General features: G+C 45.8%; 2 pseudogenes; both read right to left on the reverse strand.

Moving 5' to 3' along the window:
• Window positions 1-13,870: 13,870 nt before the first annotated feature.
• On the reverse strand, window positions 13,871-13,946 carry LOC119936155 (annotated as a pseudogene).
• A 415-nt stretch (window positions 13,947-14,361) lies between these two features.
• On the reverse strand, window positions 14,362-14,470 carry LOC119936145 (annotated as a pseudogene).
• Window positions 14,471-16,203: the final 1,733 nt, after the last annotated feature.

The following is a 16,203-nucleotide window of genomic DNA, read 5'->3' on the forward strand; positions in this document are numbered from 1 at the left end:
AATAAATGCCATCACTCTATAGCTGAAGGTGTCTCCCCCAGGCCTAGAGGTCATATTGTTCCCCAAATGCACCCTTTGTACTTCTCTGTAGGTGTCCTATGTCCTTTTCTCCCTCAGGGGCAGGAGGCTTGCTCTTCTAGAGTCCTGGCCTCTCTGGTCACTCCCTGTGCCCAGTGTCCATCCAGGGTCCAAAACCACGAGCTCGCTCCTTATCAATCAATCGGATTTATTGAGCACCGACTATGTTCAGAGCACTGGTACTAAGTGTTTGGAAGAATGCAATACAACAGAATTAGCAGACACATTCCCTGCCCATAACGACGTTAAAGTGTAGAGGACCTGTTCTCCCAAGCAGACTAGCTCACTCTTCTTCATCTCAAGATGCTAAGGTTCTCCTTTTTCCTCCCAACCTGCCCCTCTATTTCCTCCCTAATTCTTCTGTCTGATTTGTGCAGCTTTTACTTCAGAAACTCTTTTGTCTTCCCATTTGCTTTCCTAACTGGGGGGCAAGTGGAACTTCCTGAATTAATCTCTCATCTCCCACCCTATTGCCTCTCTAATCACTACTACTACTACTAATAATAATAATTATGGTATTTCTTAAGCCCTTACTATGTGCCAGGCACTGTACTTAGCGCTGGGATGGACACAAGCAAATTGGGTTGGACACAATCCCTGTCCTGCATGGGCTCACGATCTCAATCGCCATTTTCCTGATGAGGTAACTGAGGCACAGAGAACTGAAGCGACTTGTCCAAGGTCACACAGCAAACAAGTGGTAGAGCCAAGATTAGAACCCATGACCTTCTGATTCCCAGCCCATGCTCTATCCACTAGGCCATGCTGCTTCTCTAACTAATTCTCTAATTAATTTTCTAACTACTTCATCATACCCCACATTACCTAAGGAATGTTTCTGTTTGTTGTCATATTGTACTCTCCCAAGACCTTAGCACAGTGCTTTGCACACAGTAAGTGATTAATAAATATGACTGAGTGAAGGAATAGAGAATTTACACACACCTGTTCTACTTCTGTGCAACCTTTAATCTCTATTGCTACCTGAAATTTATTTTAGTGTCCACCTCCCTCGCTAAATTGAAAACTCCTTGTGGGTAAAGATCATGTCTACTACCTCTGTCATATCTCCCAACCGCTTACAAGAGTTATCTGCTGAGTGCTCGCTAAAATTTGGGTGATTGATTCATTCATTCATTCAATCATATTTATTGAGCGCTTACTCTGTGCCAAGCACTGTACTAAGCGCTTGGGAAGTACAAGTCAGCAACATATAGAGACAGTCCCTACCCATCAACAGGCTCATAGTCTAGAAGGGGGAGACAGACAACAAAACAAAACATGAAGACAGGTGTCAAAGTCATCAGAACAAATAGAATTAAACCTAAATGCACATCATTAACAAAATAAATAGAATAGTAAATATGTACAAGTAAAATAAATAGAGTGATAAATCTGTACAAATATATATACAAGTGCTATGGGGAGGGGAAGGAGGTAGGGCGGAGGGGATGGGGAGGAGGAGAGAAAAAAGGGGGCTCAGTCTGGGAAGGCCTCTTGGAGGAGGTGAGCTCTCAGTAGGGCTTTGAAGGGAGGAAAAAAAATGATGGCATTTATTAAGCGCTTACTATGTGCAGAGCACTGTTCTAAGCACTGAGGAGGTTACAAGGTGATCAGGTTGTCCCATGTGGGGCTCACAGTCCTAACCCCCATTTTACAGATGAGGTAACTGAGGCACAGAGAAGTTAAGTGACAGCTGACAATTGGCGGGGGGGCGCTCGGGGGGGGGGGTCGCGTAACTAATGATGGATTGATTGATGGATTAATAATAATGATGGCATTTGTTAAGCACTTACTATGTGCAGAGCACTGTTCTAAGTGCTGGGGGGGATACATGGTGATCAAGTTGTCCCACGTGGGGCTCACAGTCTTAATCCCCAGTTTACAGATGAGGTAACTGAGGCTCAGAGAAATTAAGTGACTTGCCCAAGGTCACACAGCAGACATGTGGCGGAGTCAGGATACGAACCCATGACTTCTGACTCCAAAGCCCTTTGCTCTTTCCACTGAGCCACGCTGCTTCTCATGGATTGAGAGAAGCAGCATAGTTTAGTGGCAAGAGCCCGGGCTTGGGAGTCAGAGGTCATGGGTTCTAAACCTGGCTCCACCACTTGTCAGCTGCATGACCTTGGGCAAGTCATTTAACTTCTCTGTGCCTCTGTTACCTCATCTGTAAAATGGGGATGAAGATTGTGAGCCCCACATGGGATAACCTGATTACCTTGCATCTACCCCAGTGCTTAGAACAGCGCTTGGCACATAGTAAGTGCTTAACAAATACCAACATTATTATTATTATAGATTGTGCACAATTCAGCCCAGACTATGGCCTCACACTAGTCTTTTCAGTCAGACACGTGCCCAAAGTCAAATGTCTTCTGCAGGGATATCTTCTTTCAAGGGCAACTACATAAATATACTCTTATGTGCGACTGCAAACCTGGTCTGTTTTCTTCTCCTTCTGAGAGAGATGAGAACAGTAATGATCCTAATAACTGTGGTATCTGTTAAGCACTTACTATGTGCCAAACACTGTTTTAAGTGCTGGGGTAGATATAAGACAATCAGGTTGGAGGGTCCCTGTTCTAAATGGGGTTCACACTCTTAATCCCCATTTTACAGATGAGGTGACTGAGAAACAGATATGTGAAGTGACTTACCCAAGGTCACATAGCAGACAAGTGATGGTTGTACATATTTATTACTCTATTTATTTATTTATTTATTTATTTTACTTGTTCATTTCTATCCTACTTATTTTATTTTGTTGGTATGTTTGGTTCTGTTCTCTGTCTCCCCCTTTTAGACTGTGAGCCCACTGTTGGGTAGGGACTGTCTCTATGTGATGCCAATTTGTACTTCCCAAGCGCTTAGCACAGTGCTCTGCACATAGTAAGCGCTCAATAAATACGATTGATTGATTGATTGATTGATGGAGCGGGGATTAGAACCCAAGTCCTCTGATTCCCAGGCTCCTCCTCTTTCCACTAGGCCATGCTGCTTCCCCTGATGATGATCAGCCAGGGACAAAATCTTCGAAGATAGCGTTGTTTATATATGTTGACCACTTGTACTTTCCAAGTGCTTAGTACAGTGCTCTGCACACAGTAAGCGCTCAATCAATACAATTGAATGAATGAATGAATATCCTACCTCTCATCTCGAGAGCATCTACGCTATCACCTGGATGACATTTATCCTACTTAATGCCTAGTGGATGTCTATGCTACCTCATTCATTCAATCATATTTATTGAGTGCTTACTGAATGCAGAGTACTGTACTAAGCACTTGGCAGAGTACAATACAACAATAAACAGACACATTCCTTGCCCATAATGAGCTTACATAATATCTTGAAAGGGCTGCACTGCCTAAGGCCTTGATAGCACTTTCATTCATTCATTCAATCATATTTATTGAGAGCTTACTGTCTGCAGAGCCCTGTACTACGTGCTTGGGAAGTACAAATCAGCAACATATAGAGACGGTCCCTACCCAACAATGGGCTCACAGTCTAGAAGGGATAATAATTCAACAGTCCACCAAATAACACCCATTGAACAGAACCAGGCACCTAAGATTAATGACATTCAGGAAGAAATATTGCTACTCAGGGGTACTGTTACTGAACTCTGCAACCTAAAACAAACTCAAGGCCCCCCTAAATTAGTCCAGGATGAAAAGATACCAATTTATCAACAAGTAAGCATTTTAATAAAACTGGATAATAGAAGCCATAGCATTGGCTCTTTCTACCAGCTATAACAGATGTTCGCCACCATCAGAGGCATTACTATTACTAAAAATAGACAACCATCTGTTCTGGGTGGTTTATAGGATTCACCTACCTAGTTATGATGAGCTGGATCAGACAGTCCCAGCTCTACCACTTGAGTGTTGTGTGACCTTGTGCAAGTCACTTCACTTCTCTGTGCCTCAGTTCCCTCATCTGTCAAGTGGGGATTAAGACTGTGAGCCCTCTGTGGGACAGGGACTGTATCCAACTCGAATATCTTATCTCTACCCCAGCAATTAGAATTGTGCCTGGCACACAGTAAGCAGTTAACAAATCAATCAATCAATCAATCAATCGTATTTATTGAGCACTTACTGTGTGCAGAGCACTGTGCTAAGCGCTTGGGAAGTACAAATTGGCAACATATAGAGACAGTCCCTACCCAACAGTGGGCTCACAGTCTAAAAGGGGTTGACAGAGAACAAAACCAAACATACTAACAAAATAAAATAAATAGAATAGATATGTACAAGTAAAATAAATAAATAAATGAATAGAGTAATAAATATGTACAAACATATATACATATATACAGGTGCTGTGGGGAAGGGAAGGAGGTAAGATGAGGGGGCTGGAGAGGGTGACGAGGGGGAGAGGAAGGAAGGGGCTCAGTCTGGGAAGGCCTCCTGGAGGAGGTGAGCTCTCAGTAGGGCATTGAAGAGAGGAAGAGAGCTAGCTTGGCGGATGGGCAGAGGGAGGGCATTCCAGGCCCGGGGGATGACGTGGGCCGGGGGTCAATGGCGGGACAGGCGAGAACGAGGCACGGTGAGGAGATTAGCGGCAGAGGAGAGGAGGGTGCGGGCTGGGCTGGAGAAGGAGAGAAGGGAGGTGAGGGAGGAGGGGGCGAGGTGATGGACAGCCTTGAAGCCCAGGGTGAGGAGTTTCTGCCTGATGCGTAGATTGATTGGTAGCCACTGGAGATTTTTGAGGAGGGGAGTAACATGCCCAGAGCGTTTCTGGACAAAGACAATCCGGGCAGCAGCATTAAGTATGGATTGAAGTGGGGAGAGACACGAGGATGGGAGATCAGAGAGAAGGCTGATGCAATAGTCCAGACGGGATAGGATGAGAGCTTGAACGAGCAGGGTAGCGGTATGGATGGAGAGGAAAGGGCGGATCTTGGCAATGTTGCGGAGCTGAGACCGGCAGGTTTTGGTGAAGGCTTGGATGTGAGGGGTGAATGAGAGAGTGGAGTCGAGGATGACACCAAGGTTGTGGGCTTGTGAGATGGGAAGGATGGTAGTGCCATCAACAGAGATGGGAAAGTCAGGGAGAGGGCAGGGTTTGGGAGGGAAGACAAGGAGTTCAGTCTTGGACATGTTGAGTTTTAGGTGGTGGGCAGACATCCAGATGGAGGTGTCCTGAAGGCAGGAGGAGATGCGAGCCTGGAGGGAGGGGGAGAGAGCAGGGGCAGAGATGTAGATCTGGGTGTCATCAGCATAGAGACGATAGTTGAAGCCGTGGGAGCGAATGAGGTCACCAAGAGAGTGCGTGTAGATCGAGAAGAAAAGGGGACCAAGCACTGACCCTTGGGGAACCCCCACAGTAAGAGGATGAGAGGGGGAGGAGGAGCCTGCAAAAGAGACTGAGAATGAACGACTGGAGAGATAAGAGGAGAACCAGGAGAGAACAGAGTCTGTGAAGCCAAGGTCGGATAGCGTGTTGAGGAGAAGGGGGTGGTCCACAATGTCGAAGGCAGCTGAGCGGTCGAGGAGGATTAGGACAGAGTATGAGCCATTGGATTTGGCAAGCAGGAGGTCATTGGTGACCTTTGAGAGGGCAGTTTCCGTGGAATGTAGGGGACGGAAGCCAGACTGGAGGGGGTCGAGGAGAGAGTTGGGATAAAATACCAAATACCAAATACCACAGTTATTATTATCATTGTTATTGGTAGTAGTAATAATAATAATAATAATAGCATTTATTAAGCACTTACTATATTCAAAGCACTGTAGTAGTAGTAGTATCCCGGGCAATTAATTAATTAATGATGACATTTATTAAGTGGTTACTATGTGCAAAGCACTGTTCTAAGCGCTGGGGAGTTTACAAGGTGATCAGGTTGTCCCACTGGGGGCTCACAGTCTTAATCACCATTTTACAGATGAGGCAACTGAGGCACAGAGAAGTTAAGTGACTTGCCCAAAGTCACACAGCTGACAATTATTGCAGCCGGGATTTGAACCCATGACCTTTGACTCCAAAGCCCGTGCTCTTTCCACTGAGCCACGCTGCTTCTCAATTGCATTTATCGAGCTCTTACTGTGTACGGAGCACTGAACTAAGCACTTGGAAGAGTACAGTATAGCAATAAACGGACACAATCCCTGCCCACAACAAGCTAGTATGAAGAGGAATGGGGGGAATTTGTTGGGCGGATAACAATGCCAGCTATTGGTTATTTCAATTTATCTAATAATTGTGGTATTTGTTAAGCTCATACTATTTGCCATGCATGGTACTAAGCGCTGGGGTAGATACAAGCCAATCAGGTTGGACCCAGTTCCTGTCCCACGTGGGGCTCGCAGTCTCAGTCCCTATTTCACAGATGAGATAACTGCAACACAGAGAAGGGAAGTGTCTTGCCCAAAGTCACACAACAGATGAGTGGCAGCACCGGCATTAGAACTCATAACTTCCATCATGTCTATCCTCCTTCACCTTGCCCCTTCTTACCTCACCTCCCTTCTCTCCTTCTCCAGCCCAACCTGCATACTCCGGTCCTCTGCTGCTAATCTCCTCACTGAGCCTCGTTCTAGCCTGTCGCACCGTCGACCCCGCCCCACATCCAACATCTGGCCTGGAATGCCCTCCCTCCTCACATCTGCCAAACTAGCACACTTCCCCCCCTTCAAACCCTCCCCATTGCCCCGACGGGCTCCCTTTCTCTACCCTCCTCCCCACCCCACAGCATTTGCGTATATCTATATATTTATAATTATAATTCTATTTATTTTTATTAATAATGCATGTGTAGCTCTAATTCCATTTATTTATAATGATGCCTGTTTACTTATTTTGATGTCTGTCTCCCCCCCTTCTAGACTGTGAGCCTGTTGTGGGCAGGGATTGTCTTTCTTTGTTGCTGAATTGCACTTCCCAAGCGCTTAGTACTGTGCTCTGCGCACAGTAAGTACTCAATAAATAAGATTGAATGAATGAATAAACTTCTAACTCCAAGGCCTGTGAAGCGCTTAGTACGGTGCTCTGCACACAGTAAGCGCTCAATAAATACGATTGAATGAATGAAATGAATGAATCCGTTACGCCATGCTGCTTCTCTCAAGCCTTTTCTATCTGAAAAGGCTTCGAGAATTACGACTCCTCAGCCTCCTCTTCCCCCGATTCCTGCTTGCAACCCTGCTCCTCTCGACAACCGCACAGAAGCCCAAATGCAACTTCAGTGGCCACCGGTCAACCTTTGACATGAGCATCTAGCGACCCCGTCCATGGTTCAAAAACCCCATCTCAGGATGTTTTCTGTGGTTTACTCGTTTCCTTTTTAAACCATCATGGATTTCTCCGAGCGAGAGCCTTATTTTTTGTTTCTCTCAGCTTTCAAACAGTCATCCCCACTTGTCGGCCCCCTCACCGGCACTGATTCTCTTAACAATCTGGGCTCCTTCTACCGCTCCCGGAACGAAAGCCAATAGCAGCACCAGCTTGTTGCCATTTGCCAGGTGGCCTGTGCTCTGTGCTGGATTTATTCCCTTCTCCCCATAGATCCATTCCCGCTTTCAGAGGCAGGTCAACTTTTCAATCATTTCAAATGCAAAATAGCCATCTGTGGCTTTGCTCTCCAAACCCTCCCCACTTGCAAAAACGCACAATACTCTGATTATCTCTTAGGTTAGGCAAGAATCAAGCTGGGTCCCATGACTGAGGGAAGGGAATGATCTAGCCCATGTGATGCCTGAATCTTCTTTTCTTTCCTCATGTTCTTAGGACTTTGCTTTTTTATTTTGATTTCAGTCCAGCCCAGGACAATTTAGATAGGTTCATCAATAAGACACTCACTTTGGTATCATTACAGGACTCTTTCATTTTCCCATTCTGGTGATGCTTGCTACTTCCACTGCCCCTTCTTAAAACCACAAAAGGCAATAAAGGTCCATTTGCTTCCGCAAAACGTTGCAAAAGTGTTCTATTATAGGTGTGACTACCCTGTTTCACTCGGGACAAATAATGAGCCTTCTCTGTTGAAATTGTTTTTTGTTTCATTGAAAGTCTTTGGTCTGAGCTCGCCGTTTTTCTTCTTAAAGAAAATAATTCTCTAATCCTGGGAATTTGCAAAGAATTTAAAGGATTGAAATCCATTTAAGCTTGAGGAGGGGGAATAAAATGAAAAAATGCTTCACTTGACAGAAATCAAGTCTTTAAATGAATCTTCTCAGAGTGGATAAAGTAAAGCTGCGGGATTTGTGAATTCTGTAAACTCTGAGTTCACGAGAAGGTTAGCTGAGAGAGCTAAGAGAGCCGGGAAAGAAAGAAAAAGTTCTCAGTGTGGCACCTTAGAGAAAGACTATGAATGCTTGCTCCAGGAATGCTTTTTATTTCTTTGTGGTCTTTGGGTGTTTACTACTTCCCCTCTTGGTAATGTGGTTTTTTTAAATGGTATTTGTTTTGCGCTTATTATGTGTATGTCAGCAGACGAGTGGCGGAGCTGGGGTTAGTACCCAGGTCCTTTTGACTCCCAAGCCCATGCTCTGTCCACTAGGCAATAATAATAATAAAATAATAATAATAATAATAATAATAATAGCATTTATTAGGTGCTTACTATGTGCAAAGCACTGTCCTAAGCACTGGGGAGGTTATATAATAATAATAATAATAATGGCATTTATTAAGCGCTTACTATATGCAAAGCACTGTTCTAAGCACTGGAGAGGTTACAAGGTGATCAGGTTGTCCCACGTGGGGCTCACAGTCTTCATCCCCATTGTACAGATGAGGGAACTGAGGCCCAGAGAAGTTAAATGACTTGCCCAAAGTCACACAGCTGACAAGTGGCGGAGCCGGGATTTGAACCTATGACCTCTGACTCCAAAGCCCGGGCTCTTTCCACCGAGCCACGCTGCCATGCTGCTGGGCATATAGTAAGCGCCTAACAAATGCCGTTAGGAAAACAAGACTTTTCAGAGGGTTTTCATTGCTTTTTACCTCTGAAGGTAACTGCCACTGGAAAAAAAATCAATATAGTTGCAGCTTAACCATTTCGCATCTTCCCCCAAGGAGCACTCTGCTTTGAATAGAACTCCATCCCTCTGCCCCCTGACCTCTGCCCTCTCCCCTTCTGCCTCTGCAGCCGCTTTCTTTTCCCTAGGGTAAGCTCTGTCCCTCTTCTCTCCCCCAGTTGTCCTAATGGTTCCAGCACCTACCCTGCCTCCTCTCTTTTTTTCTCTTGTCATTGTCCTTGCTCCTGCTTCTAATTAATTAATTTAATTTAATGATTGTACTTGTTAAATGCTTGCTATGTTCCAGGCACTGTTCTAAGTGCTGGGGTAGATACAAGGTAATCAGGTTGTCCCATGTGAGACTCGCAGGCTTCGTCCTTACAGATGAGGTAACTGAGGCCCAGAGAAGTGAAGTGACTTGCCCAAGGTCATACAGCAGACAAGTAGCAGAGCCAGGATTAGAACCTACGACCTTCTGACTCCCAGGACTGTGCTCTATCCACTATGCCATGCTTCTTCTCAGCCCTCAGTTCTCAGCTTCTAGCCCTCCCATGGCCCAGACCTCAATCAATCAATCAAACAATCAATCAACAATATTTATTGAGCACTTACTATGTGCAGAGCACTGTACTAAGAGCTTGGGAGAGTACAACAGAGTTAGCCCTCCTAGGCAAACTCCATTTGGAAATGATAATGATGATGATAATTAAAAATATGTTGAGTACTTCCTAGTGGGAAGATCCGGGGCTTGGGAGTCAGAGATGGTGCGTTCTAATCTCACCTTTGACACATGTCTGCTGTGTGACCTTGGGCAAGTCACTTCACTTCTCTGGGCCTCAGTTACCTCATCTGTAAAATGGGGATTGAGACTGTGAGCCCCCCGTGGGACAGGGACTGAGTCCAACCTGATTACCTTGTATCTACCACAATGCTTAGAACAGTGCTTGGCACATAGTAAGCGCTTAACAAATACCATTATTATTATAGTAAGCACTTAAAAAATACTATAATGATTATTTCTAGTAAGTACTGTGCTAGATCTAGCATAATCACATCAGACTCAGCCCATCCCTCATGGGGCTCATTGTCTAAGGGGGAAGGAGAGCAATATTTAATCCCCATTTTATAGCTGAAAAAACTGAGGCACAGGGTGATAAAGTGACTTGTCATTCATTCAATCATATTTATTGAGCACTTACTCTGGGCAGAGCACTGTACTAAGCACTTGGGAAGTACAAGTCAGCAACATATAGAGACGGTCCCAACCCAACAACGGGCTCACAGTCTAGAAGGGGGAGATAGACAACAAAACAAAACATGTAGACAGGTGTCAAAATCATCAGAACAAATAGAATTAAAGCTATATGCGCATCATTAACAAAATAGAATGGTAAATATGTACAAGTAAAATAAATAAGAGTAATAAATCTGTACAAATATATCCAAGTGCTGTGGGGAGGGGAAGGAGGTAGGGCGGGGGGATGGGGAGGAGGAGAGGAAAAAGGGGGCTCAGTTTGGGAAGGCCTCTTAGAGGAGGTGAGCTCTCAGTAGGGCTTTGAAGGGAGGAAGAGAGCTAGCTTGGCGAATGAGCGGAGGGAGGGCATTCCAGGCCAGGGGAAGGACATGGGCTGGGGGTCAATGGTGGGACAGGTGAGAACGAGGTACGATGAAGAGGTAAGCGGCAGAGGAGAGGAGGGTGTGGGCTGGGCTGGAGAAGGTGAGAAGGGAGGTGAGGTAGGAGGGGGCGAGGACTTGAAGCCGAGAGTGAGGGGTTTTTGCTTGATTCGTAGGTTGACAGGCAGCCACTGTTGATTTTTGAGGAGGGGAGTAACATGTCCAGAACATTTCTGTACAAAGATAATCCGGGCAGCAGAGTGAAGTATAGACTGAAGTGGGGAGAGACAGAAGGATGGGAGCTCAAAGAGGAGGCTGATGCAGTAATCCAGTCAGGATAGGATGAGAGATTGAACCAACAGGGCAGCGGTTTGGATGGAGAGGAAAGGTGTGGATCGTGATGGTGTGGAGATGAGACCAGCAGGTTTTGGTGATGGATTGGATGTGAGGGGTGAACGAGAGAGTGGAGTTGAGGATGACACCAAGTTTGCGGGCTTGTGAGATGGGAAGGATGGTAGTGCCGTCAACAGATATGGGAAAGTCAGGGAGAGGGCAGGGTTTGGGAGGGAAGACAAGGAGTTCAGTCTTGGACATGTTGAGTTTTAGGTGACGGGCAGACATCCAGACGGAGATGTCCTGAAGGCAGGAGGAGATGCGAGCCTGGAGGGAGGGAGAGACAGCAGGGGCAGAGATGTAGATTTGGGTGTCATCAGCGTAGAGGTGATAGTTGAAGCCACAGGAGTGAATGAATTCACCAGAGGAGTGAGTGTAGATAGAGAACAAAGGGGGACCAAGAACTGACCTTTGAGGAACTCCTACAGTAACGGGATGGGAGGGGGAGGAGGAGCCCGCAAAGGAGACTGAGAATGAATGGCCAGAGAGATAAGACGAGAACCAGGAGAGGACGGCGACTGTAAAGCCAAGGTTGGATAGCATGTTGAGGAGAAGAGGATGATCCACAGTGTCGAAGGCAGCTGAGAGGTTGAGGAGGATTAGTATAGAGTAGGAGCCATTGGATTTGGCAAGAAGGAGATCATCGGTGACCTTTGAGAGGGTAGTTTCAGTGGAATGTAAGGGACAGAAGCCAGATTGGAGGGGGTCAAGGAGAGAGTTGGCGTTGAGGAATTCGAGGCTGCGGGTGTAGTTGACTCATTCTAGAAGTTTGGAAACGAAGGGTAGGAGGGAGATAGGGTGATAACTAGAAGGGGAGGTGGGGTCAAGAGAGGGGTTTTTTTTAGGATGGGGGAGACATGGGCATGTCTGAAGGCAGAGGGGCAGGAACCAGTGGAGAATGAGCGGTTGAAGATGGAAGTTAAGGAGGGGAGGAGGGAAGGGGGGAGAGATTTCATAAGATGAGAGGAAATGGGGTCTGAAGCACAGGTGGATGGAATAGTACTTGAGAGGAGGGAGGAGATATAATAATAATAATAATAATAATGGCATTTATTAAGCGCTTACTATGTGCAAAGCACTGTTCTAAGCGCTGGGGAGGTTACAAGGTGATCAGGTTGTCCCTCGTGGGGCTCACAGATTTAATCCCCATTTTCCAGATGAGGGAACTGAGGCCCGGAGAAGTTAAGTGACTTGCCCAAAGTCACACAGCTGACAATTGGTGGAGCCGGGATTTGAACCCATGACCTCTGACTCCAAAGCCCGTGCTCTTTCCTACTGAGCCATGCTGCTTCTCATCTGAAGATACTGCTGGGAGGGATGGAAAAGTAGCGGAGAGGGTTGAGAGCCGGGGGGATGGAGAATGGGGAGGGGTAACTTTGGGGAACTCAGACCTAATGGAGTTAATTTTACTAATGAAGTAGGAGGCCAGATCGTTGGGGGTGAGGGATGGAGGAGGGGGAGGAACAGGGGGCTTGAGAAGGGAGTTAAATGTATGGAAGAGCTGACGGGGATGATGGGCATGGGTGTCAATAAGGGAGGAGAAATAGTTTTGCCTGGCATAGGAGAGGGCAGAGTTGAGGCAAGGAAAGGATAAACTTAAAGTGAACAAGGTTGTCCAAGGTCACCCAGCTGGTGAGTGGCAGAGATCGGATTAGAACTCAGGCCTGACTCTCAGTCCTGTTTGCTTTCCACTCGACTATACTTCTCTAAACTAATCAGCCACCTCTGCTTTGACTCAGAGGACTTCCACACCTATTTTATATATAGATAACAATTTCTCCTTTCAGGAGGCTTAACTGAGATCCTCATGGGCAGCCGTGGAAATTGGCAGGAGCCCACAGAGCTGAAGTTCTAAAAAAAAAAAAATCACACTATTGAAGAAGCAAGTCATGGGCACTAAGAATTATCACGAAAATACTATTAAGCCTACAGTCACCGTGATGAAGCTCCTCAGGTTTTCTGATAGTCACTGCCACCGGGTGGCAGAGATACAGTATGGACTAATGGATAGACCAATAAATACGATTGATTGATTAATGGATCGACCACAAGTCTGGGAGCCAGAGGAGCTGGGTTCTAATTCTGCCTCTGCCACCTGTCTGCTGTGTGACCTTGGGTAAGTCGCTTCACTTCTTCTCTGTGCCTCAGTTACCTCATCTGTAAAATGGGGATTAAAGCTGCAAGCCCCAGGTGGGTCATGGACTGGGTCCAAACTGATCACCTGGGATGATGATGATGATGATATTTGTTAAGCACTTACTATGTGCAAAGCACTGTTCTAAGCGCTGGGGAGATTACAAGGTGATCAGGTTGTCCCACGGGGGGGCTCACAGTTTTAATCCCCATTTTACAGATGAGGTAACTGAGGCACAGAGAAGTGAAGTGACTTGCCCAAAGTCACACAGCTGACAGTTGGTGGAGCCGGGATTTGAACCCATGACCTCTGACTCCAAAGCCCGGGCTCTTTCCACTGAGCCACGCTGATTCTCAGGATCTGGTATCTGCCTCAGTGCTTAGTACAGTGCTTGGGACACAGAAAGTACTAAGTACCGTAAAAACAGAAACAGATGTCTCATCGTCACTGTGACTAGTCAGTGGGGGTTTGGCTGATAAACAACAGGTCCATGAATGAGGCACTGAGGAAACCCACCTACTGAAACTACTCTTTAGACACTCCACCAGACCAAGATTCCATTCAATCATATTTATTGAGTGCTTACTGAATGCAGAGCACTGGACTAAGCATTTGAGAGAGTACAATACAACAATAAACAGACACATTCCCTGCCCACAACGAGCTTACAGCCTAGAGAAAAGCTCTGTTAGATGCCAAGAAGTAGGTGGCAATGCCTTAACCATATATGTGATGGAAATAATAATAATAATAACAACAACAACAACAATAATAATAGTAATAATAATAATAATAATGGCATTTATTAAGCGCTTACTATGTGGAAAGCACTGTTCTAAGTGCTGGGAAGGTTACAAGATCAGGTTGCCTCATGGGGAGCTCACAGTCTTAATCCCCATTTTACAGATGAGGGAACTGAGGCACAGAGAAGTTAAGTGACTTGCCCAAAGTCACACAGCTGACAACTGGCAGATTCAAACCCATGACCCCTGACTACAAAGCCCGTGCTCTTTCCACTGAGCCACGCTGTAATAATAATGATATTTGTTAAATGCTTACTATGGGCCAAGGACTGTTCTAGGCGCTGAGGTAGTTACATGGTAATGAGGTTGTCCCATATGGGGCTCACAGTCTTAATTCCCATTTTCCAGATGAGGTAACTGAGGCATAGAGAAATGAAGTGACTGACCCAAAGTCACACAGCTGATAAGTGGCAGAGCCGGGTCTTCTGCTCTTCTCAGGAGGACTGTTAACTGTCTCTCCTTTTATAAAACACAAAGAATGAAGAAGGGAGGGAGCAATGGAGAGAAATATCAACCGATCAATCAGTGGGATTCACTGAGCATTTACTGTGTGCAAAGCACTACGCTAACAGCTAGGTAAGCAGTATGGCCTAGTGGAAAGAGCATGGGTTTCCGAGTTGGAGGGCCTGGATTCTAATCACCTGCTCTGTGATCTTGGGCAGGTCACTTAACTTCTCTGGGCCTCACTTCCTTCATCTGTAAAATGGGGATTCAGTGCCTTTTCTCCATCCTACTTCCACTGTGAGCGCCATGTGGGAACAGGGACTGCCTACAAAGTAATAATAATTATGGTATTTCTTAAGCACTTACTATGCCAGGCACTGTACTAAGCACTGGCTTGGATGCAAGCAAATCAAGTTGGATACAGTCCCTGTCCCACTTAGGGCTCACAGTCTCAATCCCCATTTTACACATTAGGTCACTGAAGCACAAAGAAGTGAAGTGACTTGCCCAGGATCACCCAGCAGACAAGTGGCAGAGCCAGGATTAGAACCTGGGGCCTTCTGACTCCCAAGCCTGTGTTCTATCCATTACACCAAGATTACCTTATATCTACCCTAGCACTCAGCACAGTGCTTGCAACATAGTACGCGTTTAACCAATATCATAATTACTAATAGTATTATCAATGGGAAAGTTGAATCCAAAAGAGTTGGTGAACTCAACTCCTGCCAGAGGAGCTTAAACTCGTTGTGGGCAGGGAATGTCAGTGTTTATTGTTGTTGTACTTTCCCAAGAGCTTAGTACAGTGCTCGGCACACAGTAAGCACTCAATAAATATGATTAAATGAATGAATGATTGAGAACAGGGGGGAAACAGGGGCTGAGCTGCCAGCAGGGAGAACAAAAGAGATTCTCAGGGCTCAGCCCCTCTTACCACCCCTCCTCTTCCACGGAGCTCAGCCTGGCCTAGTGACTAGAGCACGGAACAGTGAGTCAAAAGGACCTGGGTTCTAATCCTAGCTCTGCCAATTTGTCTGCTGTGTGACCTTGGGCGAGTCACTTCATTTCTCTGGGCCTTAGTTCCCTCATCTGTAAAATGGAGATTGAGACTGTGAGCCCCATGTGGGACAGGGAATGTGTCTGTAACACTGTTAAATCGAACTGTCCCAAGCACTTAGAAAAATATTCTGCACACAGTAAGTACACAACGCTTGCACATAGTATGCTATAGTATGCTTTTAACAGAGACCACAATTACTAATAGTAATTGACTGATGGACTGATGGACAGGGACTGTGTCCAACCTGATTAGCTTGTATCTACCCCAGTGCTTAGAACGGTGCTTGGCACATAATGATCATTTAACAAGTACCATTATTATTTTTATTGTTACTACCTTTCATTCATTTAATTGAATTTATTAAGCGCTTACTGTGTGCAGAGTACTGTACTAAGGGCTTCCCTCTTAGGGAAGAAAGGGGCAGACAGAGGAAGGTGGTGTCTCCATGTTTTGTTTTGTTGTCTGTCTCGCCCTTCTAGACTGTGAGCCCGTTGTTGGGTAGGGACCGTCTCTAGATGTTGCCGACTTGTACTTCCCAAGCGCTTAGTCCAGTGCTCTGCACACAGTAAGCGCTCAATAAATACAATTGAATGAATGAATGAATGGAAGAACAGAAGGCAGCCGCGGACATAGGGTAAAGCAGTGGTGAATTTGGAGCCGCCTGGCCGATCAGAGAGAGGCGCAGAATGGACTATAGTACCA

Source organism: Tachyglossus aculeatus, chromosome 1 (genome assembly GCF_015852505.1).
Source record: "Tachyglossus aculeatus isolate mTacAcu1 chromosome 1, mTacAcu1.pri, whole genome shotgun sequence".
NCBI lineage: Eukaryota > Metazoa > Chordata > Mammalia > Monotremata > Tachyglossidae > Tachyglossus > Tachyglossus aculeatus.